Here is an 11,531-nt window from a genome sequence, read left to right as displayed (position 1 = left end):
AACTAATGTGAATTCAACGTGAAATCAACAAAACATGTCACCACGTCATTGAATTTAGGTCAAAAGGGTGAAAAAAATATGAAATTCCCTTTGGGTTGAAATGACGTGGAAACAACATTGATTCAATCAGTTTTTACCCAGTGGGATGTGACATCCCAAATGAAGGTTTGATATCACTCATGGTGACCCATCTTTGTTATGTCATGATCCTCATCGTTAGGATTCTACAACACCCGCCGACATCTTCTTTGATGGGCCTTTGACCCACCTATTTTGTATATTTTCAAGGTTTTATTTAATGTTTTCACTACAAATCATTTGCCAAGCATCACAATGAGACCCAACGTTGTGTGCAGGACACCACATAAGTCCAGATTAAAATATTTATTTGATAGTTTGTATTTGTGTCAAATGATCGAGCTGTTGAGTATTTTTGTGGTCTCTAATCACGAGGTGTTGTGCTGTATTTGACCCCACTCAGTCCAATGGCCAGCTCAGTGTTCCACCCATCCCCTCTCCCCCTAATGTTCATGCTTAGGAAAAGCAAGAGTTGATCTCAGACAAATATAACTTGTTTTTAAAAAAACAACATGAAACTAGCCACATCTCTCTCTCTCTCTCTGCCTCCCTAGTCTGCTGTCACTCAAGTGTTATGGTATTTCTGTGTGCATATTTCATGCCAGTTCACTATGTTGTTAGTGTATGCAGTCTGTGTAGTCAGAAACAGGGGCAGAGCCCCTATGCTGTTCTTTCTTTCTTTTTTTCCAATACAATTTTTATTTTAAACATGATATTTCAGGCAGCATATGTGTGGAGAAACCAAAGCCAGTGGCATTTCTGTGTTGTAATATTATTCACCTTTTATTTTCACATTCATTTATGGTTATTGCAAGCATTGACAAAAACAATAAAAGCATTTACTCAAAATGTACAATTGGTTTCCCATTTCCATTTCAATTCAGTCAGACTTCATAATGTTCCTATATGTTAAACGGGTAGAGGTTTGGAGTCCTTCTTAATACATGGTGATAGCTAACTATATAGTGTCATATGGAATTGGCTAATTTCATATTTTCAGAAGACATTTCCTGTTGAACTGCATTTCACAGATAAGAAATATGTGTAATTGGGAATATATTCATTGTGTGTATCATGGAAAAGCATGTTTTCCAAACCCTATTTTTGTTCATTTAGCTGGTTGAGTTACTTTACAAAAAAACACAACACCAAAATCTCCCTTTTTACCTGTAGTGTGTTTTCTGAGGTGTAGGTGGTGTTTCTTGATATTGTGTAACCAAAGACATTGAGCATGCTTGATTTTATTTCATATTTTATTTTGGTTGTGGATTTAAAGCAGTTGTATTTCTTCACCTGTTGATCAGTTGTAATGTCATTATTCTGTATTAACTTATATATACTGGTACCTCTAACTGGCCCACCCAGTACCTCAGCTAACCTGTTGATCAGCTACTTCTAGTGCAAAGGGAAAACCATACACTTGTACAGTCATGTGGTATTTGCTTAAGGTCCCAACTATTCACTTGGGATTATTTGATTGATTTACATTGTGTTCTTTATTTTAGTTGTATCCGTTTAATATATATATATATATATTAATATATATATATATTAAATATATATACGTGTGTGTGTGTGTGTGTGTGTGTGTGTGTGTGTGTGTGTGTGTGTGTGTGTGTGTGTGTGTGTGTGTGTGTGTGTGTGAATAGCTAAAAATACTTACCAGTCTGTAGTATCTAATGTAGCTTGTATAAATCTGAAAATTGTGGCGGTCTGAAATTAGTGTTTGGAACGCAAGAGCGGCTTTCAGCGGCATAAGCTGGCCTTTGTCGCAACTTGAAGATACGATGTTATTCAATTAAAACCACATCTCTGTATCTCTCGGGACTTGATTCAGCTGTATGTAGTGAAAAAGCATGGAACCTGAAATAAAAGTTTATTCTGCTGGGGAAAGGTATTTGTATTTTGCAGAGAATTCAGTAAAGTTATTGGCTTTCTTAGTTATCCCGATGTTTTGGTGTGACTTCATTGTGTTTGTCCATTGCTCTCCATAGGCCCTGTGACTTCATTGTGTTTGTCCATTTCTTTCCAAATGCCCTTCACCTTGATACTTAAACATGGTAGACCCAATATGAAGACAGATATTTTGTATATGAAAACAGAATCATTAATTTAATAGTTTACATAATATTTACCAACTGTCACCAGATAATGACTAAATGAATGTGTGGCGTCATTGACATTCTACAAATATAACACAATATGGACAACATGACATTGAGACAATGAGACATGGCTATGGCATTTCTTGGTTTATTTGTTCCAATTGTACAACATTATGGCACTGAGATTCATGGGAACTCAGAATTCAGACTTTTATTTGACATTTACAACCAAGGTTTGTCTCACTTAACATTAAAATAACATAATTAATCCTAATGATACATTTAGCCAGTTAACATACATTTATTCTGAGTATTTGGAATGAAAAAAATGCAACAAAGAAGACAGTCCGACAATATGAGTGAAATTGTCCACATTTCGGGGACTGAAAATAATTCCCCCATCGAATTTAATGCAAAAATGGGTCACAGAGTATGAGCTCTACTAAAGAGCACATAAAATCCTGAGTGGTCTATAAATAAATATAGACATGCCTGGATTCATTGAAGGTGCTGTGTCATATTGAGAATGGTTGTAGGATGGTTGCGGGATGGTTGAAAACGGTGTAATGATACACTATCCCCACCCTTTACCTGTCAGTATAACAAAAAAGAACATATGTCCATAAATGGTTGTAAAACCTTCATATCAACAAGACATTTCAGAAATAGATATTTTTGCTTGTGGTTGATTCATTGACTGGTAGAATGAAAGGGTCTTTGTCATCCTGAAAAAGTACATCTAAAATGGATGTGAATGGGAAATGTGAAACCAAAACCGCGGGAAAAGGCATTACACTGCGAAAGGATTAGGCAAACTGTGCGCAGCGTGAAACAGAGATGTAAACTTAAACGATATTTTGACAAAACATAGCACAAAATGAATGATTGCTACCAGAAACAATCGTTATCAATTGCACCCCATATTGTCATGTCTATTTGTATATATATATATTCACATACATATTGTATATATATATATATATATATACACTGTCTCAGAGTACAATAATGCAATAATAGGCTATCGAGTTTATTGATTTAAAAAATAAGGACAGTTTTAGGCCTCAACCTATTTTAATTCCATTGCTACATAGTCTATTTAGTTTGTTCCTACATTTTATAGGTAACCTCGTTAAATTCACATGACTTAAGACTGAGTGAAAGCATATAGGCTAATTCGATAAGGAAAGCACATGGGTTATACGTTGCATAAAAACTGCAGTAACCCGGATTCGCTGCGGCTACTGGGGTTGCTGCGCGTGCAACCTCGGGTGCAGAGAGAGCAATATGTTGGATATGCAAAACACCGCAGGTAAACTGGCCGCTCAAATCAGGGGCTAAAATAAGCATTTTCTTCATAGGATTAACAAGAGAAAGGGGATCTGAAGTTTAATATCTGCATTTGTTTGCACAAATGCTGATTCGTTATGTTTAGTGGAATGCATAGCTGAAAGAAGTCAACTGTTGTTATTTAAAGCAGATTGTTTATCATTTCCGATTAATTGAAATGTTAAAAATGCGCCACACGACCGTAATTCAAAGCATATTAAATCGAAGAATAGCATAATAAGAATAATGATAACAGTAATATGAAAACACAGAGACATGCATTTAGAAAAACATATAATGTCAACATTATGGCTCTGTAAACCTGTTAAAGTCAGACATGAAAAGAATGATAATTAGATTGAGGATATAGACTATGTAATTTAAGGGGGAAAACACAAGGATGTGTTACTGAGCACTATTTCAGTAGACGTGTGGTTGTCAATCCATATAAATTCATTCGTTCATAAGTTATTTCGATATTTACTGACTTTGAGGTTTACATGATATTCTGCTGTCATGATCTTGTTTATTTCTAAACAATAAATGATCGAAATTCTCCAAAAACTCGTGTAACGTTATTTTCCCACGGGAACCACTAGAGGTCGCCGTTTCTTAGCGAAGGTACATCCTACATCCCCATCCACATCCTCAGTCCAAACCTCTATCTCAACACACACCAACACTGTATTATCGTACTGTATTATCAAAGATACAAATCTTAATTCATATTCGCTAAATAATCTCTAGTCCACGACATATTCTGTTCATCAATGTCGAATTCCAAAGTTGAGTATACTGATAAAGAGTAGTATTCCCGGGTCTAATAGTAGAAAAGTAATAATAACTTATGTATATAATTGTGGTAATAATAATAACAATAATAATAATAATATATGTAAAAAAATATATGTTTGTTTGTCTGGTTTACGTAACGTTGCAGCGACATTGAAACTATGACTCACAAATCAAATCACACAAACGCAAGCACCACTCAACATACCTCCCTCTCTATCTTTCTATCTCGCTTTCTCTCTCTCTCTCTCTCTCTCTCTCTCTCTCTCTCTCTCTCTCTCTATCTCTCCCTCTCTCACACACACACACACACACACACACACACACACACACACACACACACACACACACACACACACACACACACACACACACACACACACACACACACACACACACACACACAACAAACACACACACAGCATCCTAATTTATCTCTGATAAAAGCCAGTTTCGTTATGGTGAGATTAATTCATTAAAAAAACGAATGCTTTAGATGTAAAATTTGTATGAATATAAATAACAAGGGTGAAATTCTTTGTTGCATGGGTGAGTTTTGGTCAAAACTGACAGCACAAGAGGCAAAATCAACGCAATCTCTAAAGAAAATGCCATACCTGACCATTACTGTAATTTGAATGCAGATGAAAATAGAAAATATTGGCAATATTTCTAGTTGGAAGGGATACGATTGAAAATAGTATGAGTGGCTACAAATAATTGTCCTCTCTTTACCAGTATAGGCTGACCGTGTATGTGTGATACGTAATGAGGATAGTCCATGTTTACCACAATATGGAAGGCTGGTGATTTAGATAAGCCTACTCATGATCTAGCTCTAATATGAATTCTAACGTGTCAGACAGAAATATGCATTACGCATTCGATAATTGATTGACGGACCACATTAAGATTAGAATGGTTTTGTCTTTCGGAAATATAGATTCGAAGTATAGGCCTATATGATTTTTTTATATTTGCTAAATGTCAACAGTTTCTTCTCTTTCATCACATTCCTCCATCTTAGGTATATGATACTGGAATACATTTGACATTTTAGTCATTTAGCAGAGCCTTGCTCAAGGGGCGGCAGGGTAGCCTAGTGGTTAGAGTGTTGTTCTAGCACCCGGAAAGTTGCAAGTCAAACCCCCGAGGTGACAAATTACAAATCTGTCGTTCTGCCCCTAAACGGGTAGTTAACCCACTGTTCCTAGGCCGTCATTGAAAATAAGAATTTGTTCTTAACTCACTTGCCTAGTTAAATAAAGGTTAAGAAAAAGGGGCACATCGCCAGAATTTGCGGCTCGAGGATTCGAACCAGCGACTTTTCGTTAGGCCCAACGCTACTGGCCCAACGCTCTTATTGGCTACAAGTATTCAATGGCTATCCATTTTGACAGCTATCCTTGGCAATTCAAATGACAAATAGGTAGCCTAATTGCTTTTGTCTCAAAAAAATGTCTAAATTCAAATAGCTCTCATTTTTCTAAATGTTGCTATAGACCTTGTTCGGCCTGTAGCTCAAGACTAAGTTGTAAATATGTATTATTAGTGTGATTGGAAATTGGAACCGCACTTTATGCTTATCTAGGTCACATATAGCTGCCATTCCTCATTGTACATATTGATCCAAGTGCGTCACACTATTCAATTATAGCCTACAAATTCGCAAAATGTGGTTAGGTTTTAAAGTGGCAAAAGCAATACTTAATGTGCAATAATCCTAGAACGTTGTAGCCTATGCATGCAACCCCATGTGTGTTTGTCAAGACAAATTACTTGTAGATCCATGACAGCATGCAGCCTCTTCGGAGGGAAACAATTTTTACGTGTGCCCGTCTGACCACTTCTATTGGGTGACACATCAGACGAGCAGTTTGGGAGCAAGGTTCACTTGTGGAGGAGGCTGAGTTACACGAGTAGGGAGTACAGCATCTCCAACCGGCTCGCACAATCAATTGCGCTGGAAAATTGGCGTCGACTTGATTGAGAGCGCGTGCATAGCCTGCCAGGAAGATTTGAATGGTGATGTAAAATATAAGGGTAAGTTAAACGTGTCTCACTTACTTTAGATAACGTATTGCGATTCTATTTTGTACAGCAAAACACTCATTCTAAACGAATACTTTTTTTGTGATTTAAAAAACGATAACGGCTACAAAAAAAAAACAATTAGCTACTTAAAGACAAATGTTAATAAGTCTGCGTTTCTTGCTTCCAGTATGTGTGTGTGTGTGTGTGTGTGTGTGTGTGTGTGTGTGTGTGTGTGTGTTTTTGTGTGGCCGCGCGCGCGCTCTCGTAAACGCCTCCTGTGTGCACATCATCACCCTATAGGAAATGCCACCTTTACATAGCCTACAGAAACATAGCTACTGTAAGGTGCGGTAACACTTAACATTAATCAGATCCTGCAAATGAGATAGTATAGTTTATTGAAGTTGAAATAAACCCAGCTATTCTCATCATTATCATAGATCTGAATCCTATTGTTTGACCACTAGAGTTCTACTCTTTGTTTATACATTTCCTAGATTTATATTATTATATTTGACCATTTTACATGATTATTCAACTAACTAACGTTCTGTATTTCCTATTTTTTTAACGCACTCTTTTTTTCTAAATATTATTTTTCATGATATGTGAAATTCGTAATAGGTTACTGCTTGTAGGTGGGCATCAGTGTCCATAAATACGCATTGCAATCACCATGACCTAATTCAAAAGTAATAGCATGGAAAACGAAGCAAAGAGAAAAGTAAAGCAAATGCAAATCTACCTTTTACATATGTATCAATGTTAAAAAAGAATAATACGCACGCCGAACCAACAGCGTCGAAGCATTGAGAATGGCAGAGCAGGTCGTCTCATTATGCACAGGCGATTTCCCAGGCAGAACCCTTGGTTTCTTCACTTCATGTTTCCGATCCGTACCGCTCACACACGCTCGGAGCTTCGTCAAAAACAAACAAGGCAATGTTCGCTTTCAAAACGGCAATCAAATACCCAAGAACCGGTGGGGGGAATTACTCCCACAGCGGCTAGATGGTAAGCTGGATTTGCATATTTTGATGCACTAATTTCCTTGATGTATTTAAATATGGTTGCACGTAGCTGATATGCTTGTCTACGTCATTGAACGTGACCTCGCTGTTAAACCAAAAACGTGAATCCGGGTGAATCAAATGGATACGCCTGCAATTAGGCGGGGAAAGACTAAGGAAGAGAGCCGTAGGAAATTACTTTTCCCTGACATACATTTAGTGTTTCACAAAAAAATACATACTTTATGTCCTCCGAACTATTTAACAAGGAATTTGAACCTCATAGATAAATATGTTGATAGCCTAATAACTGATGATGATAATAATAATAACAATAACACGAATTGCAGTATATTACATAACTTTTATTACTTGTTGAAACTTGTTAGTAACAATATCAGTATTACCGTGGGGTTTAGCTAGCCTACATATTTGGCAGCCCAAGCACATCATGCCACGTGGTCCTTGCACAATTTGAATGGTGATGTATAATATAAGTGTAAGTTAAACAATATAGGCTAAATAACCTTTTAGAACACTTTGTTCCATCTTATAGCTAGATCTTCTGAAATTAATTATCACAGGTTCAATTCGTACAACATTGGTACAGGTGCTGTCATCACAGTGTGTGTGTGTGTGTGTGTGTGTGAGAGAGAGAGAGGGAGAGAGAGAGAGAGAGAGAGAGAGAGAGAGAGGGGGGAGGGGAAGGGTGTAGTCTATGCAAACGAACATATCTGCTCAGGTGAAGGCTAAAGTACCGACCAAAAACATTTTGAGTGGAGTTATAAAATGTTTTCCCCACAGATTTTACTTTATTACTGACGACCTTCAGTTTGGGATTGGTTTGGGATTGTATCATCCCACATTATTTTCATACTTTTGTCTGAAGTACTGGAAATGCGTTCCGTTTGTCATAACACGTTGTAAATGCGTCCCGTTTGTCATAACGCGTTGTAAATGCGTCCCGTTTGTCATAACGCGTTGTAAATGCGTTCCGTTTGTCATAACGCGTTGTAAATGCGTTCCGTTTGTCATAACGCGTTGTAAATGCGTCCCGTTTGTCATAACGCGTTGTAAATGCGTCCCGTTTGTCATAACGCGTTGTAAATGCGTTCCGTTTGTCATAACGCGTTGTAAATGCGTTCCGTTTGTCATAACGCGTTCAAGGAAGGCCTGCAGAAAATTCAGTCATTACCGACCGCGATCACTTCTGGTCTGGGAACGGGTGAGAGTCCACGCCAAAAGACGAACAATGCCTCTTCAGTTCGTGCCCAACAAAAGAGCGAGGGAACGTATTTGAGTTTCAGAGCACGTCCTTTCTTACACAGAAGAGTGGACTAACCCCCCCCTAAAAAAAAAAAAAAAAAAAAAAGAACTTGCAGACTCTCAGAGCTTCAATTGTGCACTCTTTATTTGGTGCTGTAGATGTTATGGGAAAGTTCTCTCTCGCTCACTCTCCCCCCCGCCCCCTTCCTCTCAATCTCTCCTTCTCTCATGTGCTCGGAATATGCTCAGGGTTAACTCAGAGCAACCGAAGCACGCGTAATGAATTGAGTATTAGCGGCAATTTTAAAGGAAGGGACGGCCGTGGAAGGCTGGATATTTGGCGGACTGTCCAACGGGTCCCACACAGCATGTATCTTATATGGGATGATTTCTGATTGCATATGCCGATTGCGGCGATGCTTCTCGCGCAGTTTGAGAAAGTAAGTGCAACTTTGGTGATTATCCTTCCGCTGTGCATAAAGCCAATGCAATTTGATGTGCTTAAATTCAATGCAGTCTTATGTGCCTAAAGCCAATGCAGTCTGATGTGCGTAAAGCCAATGCAGTCTGATGTGCGTAAAGCCAATGCAGTCTGATGTGCGTAAAGCCAATGCAGTCTGATGTGCGTAAAGCCAATGCAGTCTAATGTGCGTAAAGCCAATGCAGTCTGATGTGCGTAAAGCCAATGCAGTCTGATGTGCGTAAAGCCAATGCAGTCTGATGTGCGTAAAAGTTAGAGTGAAGTTGAATGACTCCGTGAATAATAGACAACATTAATTAGGTTCTTATCGACTAGTGGACGTGATGTGGGCCTATATAAATATGTTGTTCTAGCTGAGGAAGACCATCTAGGCTATGGTTAGTGTTTAGGCAGGTCGGAGGTATGTTTAGACAGGTCGGAGGTGTAGTTGAAGGCAGTGCTTCGTTGGACTAGTGCTCTTCCCTGGCACATACATGTTGGCACGTTCGTTTATTTTGTAGCCTACTGAATTAACTGAAATGAATAAGCAGGATGAAAACCTTTGGGCTTTATTCAGACTGGTGGCATGAGCTTGTCGCAACCTGTCACACTCCCAGCGCAACAGTAGCCAACGCCTCTCAATACATTGGCCCAAATTGAACATTGCGCTATGACACGTTTTGTTAGTAAAAGATAGGCTATGTGATGGAAGTTAAAACGGCCAGCTGTGATTCTTAACTAACTGTGAATTAAATATCTTAAATTGCTCCGAACAGTTAAGCCTGGTCAAAGTGAATGTAGGCTACGTCGTATGCGTAAAGATAGGTTGCACAGCGTCTCGTGATGGTATTGTGTAGGTTCTCTGTATCATATCGTGTAACACATACTTCATTTCTCTCTTGAAGGCTACAGTACAGTGGGCTAATTGTGAAAAAGTTATTGTGGGTTTGTGTGTACTACATAATGCTACATAATGCTACATAATGATCCAACTCGTAATGCCCAAGCAAACTTAATCAAATAAACGAATAAAACAAATTCACTCATTAGGAAGTTAACATTGTTGGTTTGAATTAGTTTAATTACATATCACAATCATAAAATATCACAGTGATCGTCTATTACCATGTCAAACAGTGTTATACATTGTCAAATGTTCCGGTTAATACGGACATATGTTCTTCAGAGGGAAAATAACAACGACTTACTATCGGTAATCAATGCATTACTGTAATCAAGACATTACTGTTCTTTAAAGTGACAGAATGACACAAACCTACAGTATAGGATCACAGTTGCTAGTCTATGTTTCATGACAAATGTTGTATGTTGTATGACGCACCAAAAGGCTATGGTGGGGGAAAGCTTGACTTTTATGTTTACAAACACACTTCTGTTCAAATTGAGAAATAGTATGAATGATAACATTAGGTCAGAACTATTGGGAAACTTCAATTACCTGATTAGCCTACTTTGGTACTGTTAAAATTGTATGTTGGGGTGTTTGATAAGACGAATGCGTGGTTGAGGCCTGTGTAGCATACGTTCCAAACTGTAAGATAAATAGATTTAGGAAATGTAGGTTTACCCTGAACCTACCCTGATTTACAAATCGATTATTCTAACTATATTCTACAATATTCTACATGATTGGATCGAGTCTGCTTGCTTGGTGCATTCTTGGAGGGTCCTTTTGTTAGCCTTCAAATGTCAGTTGAATCAACTGGTGTCACTTTGAGGGAACGTTAATGTAAAGCTAACCATGGACACTTTAATTCAACTAAAGTGCAGTCAGATTTGAACCGCGTGCCATGTGAGTAATAATTGCACAGGGCTGGGTTTCATATAATTTAGGATTAAGAAGTGTTTTGTCTGAGCAGCTGGATGGATGCCTTCCCACCTATTTGGTATCTCCTGTTAGCACCTGAACGACATGTTTCTATAGGCCCAATACAATAACACGGTGAGCACCTGAACGACATGTTTCTATAGGGCCAATACAATATAAGGTGAGCAGCAACAACACAGGTGAACAGGTGAATGGGACGGCGTAGATGGAAATGCTAAACATTTTAGCGAACGTGTAAAGATTGTTGGCTATAGGGCCTAGACTATGTGCAGTGAATTAGCCATTGTTAAGAATACATATCACTAAATTAATAGCGCTGATGAAGGACTACAACGTCACCTTTTTGTGCAAATCACATATGCTAATCCATTCAGCATTGTATTGTTTTACCTTACGTTTGGAACCTCAATTATTATAACGTGGAAACATCTTGTTTAGTTATTGGCATCAAAATATCAGTGTATTGTAGCCTAACACCTTTATAGAACGTCGTTGCTGATTATCATTGGATATCTCTCTCCCTCTCTGCTCCCTTCTGCCCCCTCTCTCTCAATTCTCACACACAAACACACACACACACACACGCACACACACATAAACTCTGAGAA

The 11,531-nt window shown here is 38.3% G+C and overlaps 1 protein-coding gene and 1 long non-coding RNA gene across 14 annotated transcripts in view; both read left to right on the top strand.

Annotated features, from left to right (window-relative positions):
• The window catches only part of LOC112249437 (myocyte-specific enhancer factor 2C), a 110,533-nt gene extending 109,602 nt beyond the window's left edge, over positions 1-931 (top strand). For all 11 annotated transcript variants that reach the window (XM_042320372.1, XM_042320369.1, XM_042320370.1 and 8 more), the window contains one exon: positions 1-931. This exon is cut by the window's left edge. The gene's annotated coding sequence lies outside the window, so the exon portion shown is untranslated.
• Positions 932-6,155: 5,224 nt separating this feature from the next.
• LOC112247318 overlaps positions 6,156-11,531 on the top strand; it is a 78,676-nt gene continuing 73,300 nt past the window's right edge. The window contains exon 1 of one of the 3 annotated variants that reach the window (XR_002953050.2): positions 6,156-6,347. This is a non-coding gene — a long non-coding RNA (uncharacterized LOC112247318). Of the gene's footprint in view, positions 6,348-7,250; positions 7,353-8,776; positions 9,055-11,531 lie in introns of those variants that run through there. The other 2 variants (XR_002953052.2, XR_002953051.2) reach the window with 2 other exon arrangements.

The sequence above is a fragment of the Oncorhynchus tshawytscha genome, linkage group LG04 (genome assembly GCF_018296145.1).
Source record: "Oncorhynchus tshawytscha isolate Ot180627B linkage group LG04, Otsh_v2.0, whole genome shotgun sequence".
Classification (NCBI taxonomy): Eukaryota; Metazoa; Chordata; class Actinopteri; order Salmoniformes; family Salmonidae; genus Oncorhynchus; species Oncorhynchus tshawytscha.
The sequence above is the reverse complement of the archived record's forward strand: the minus strand, read 5'-3'. Positions and strand labels throughout refer to the sequence as shown.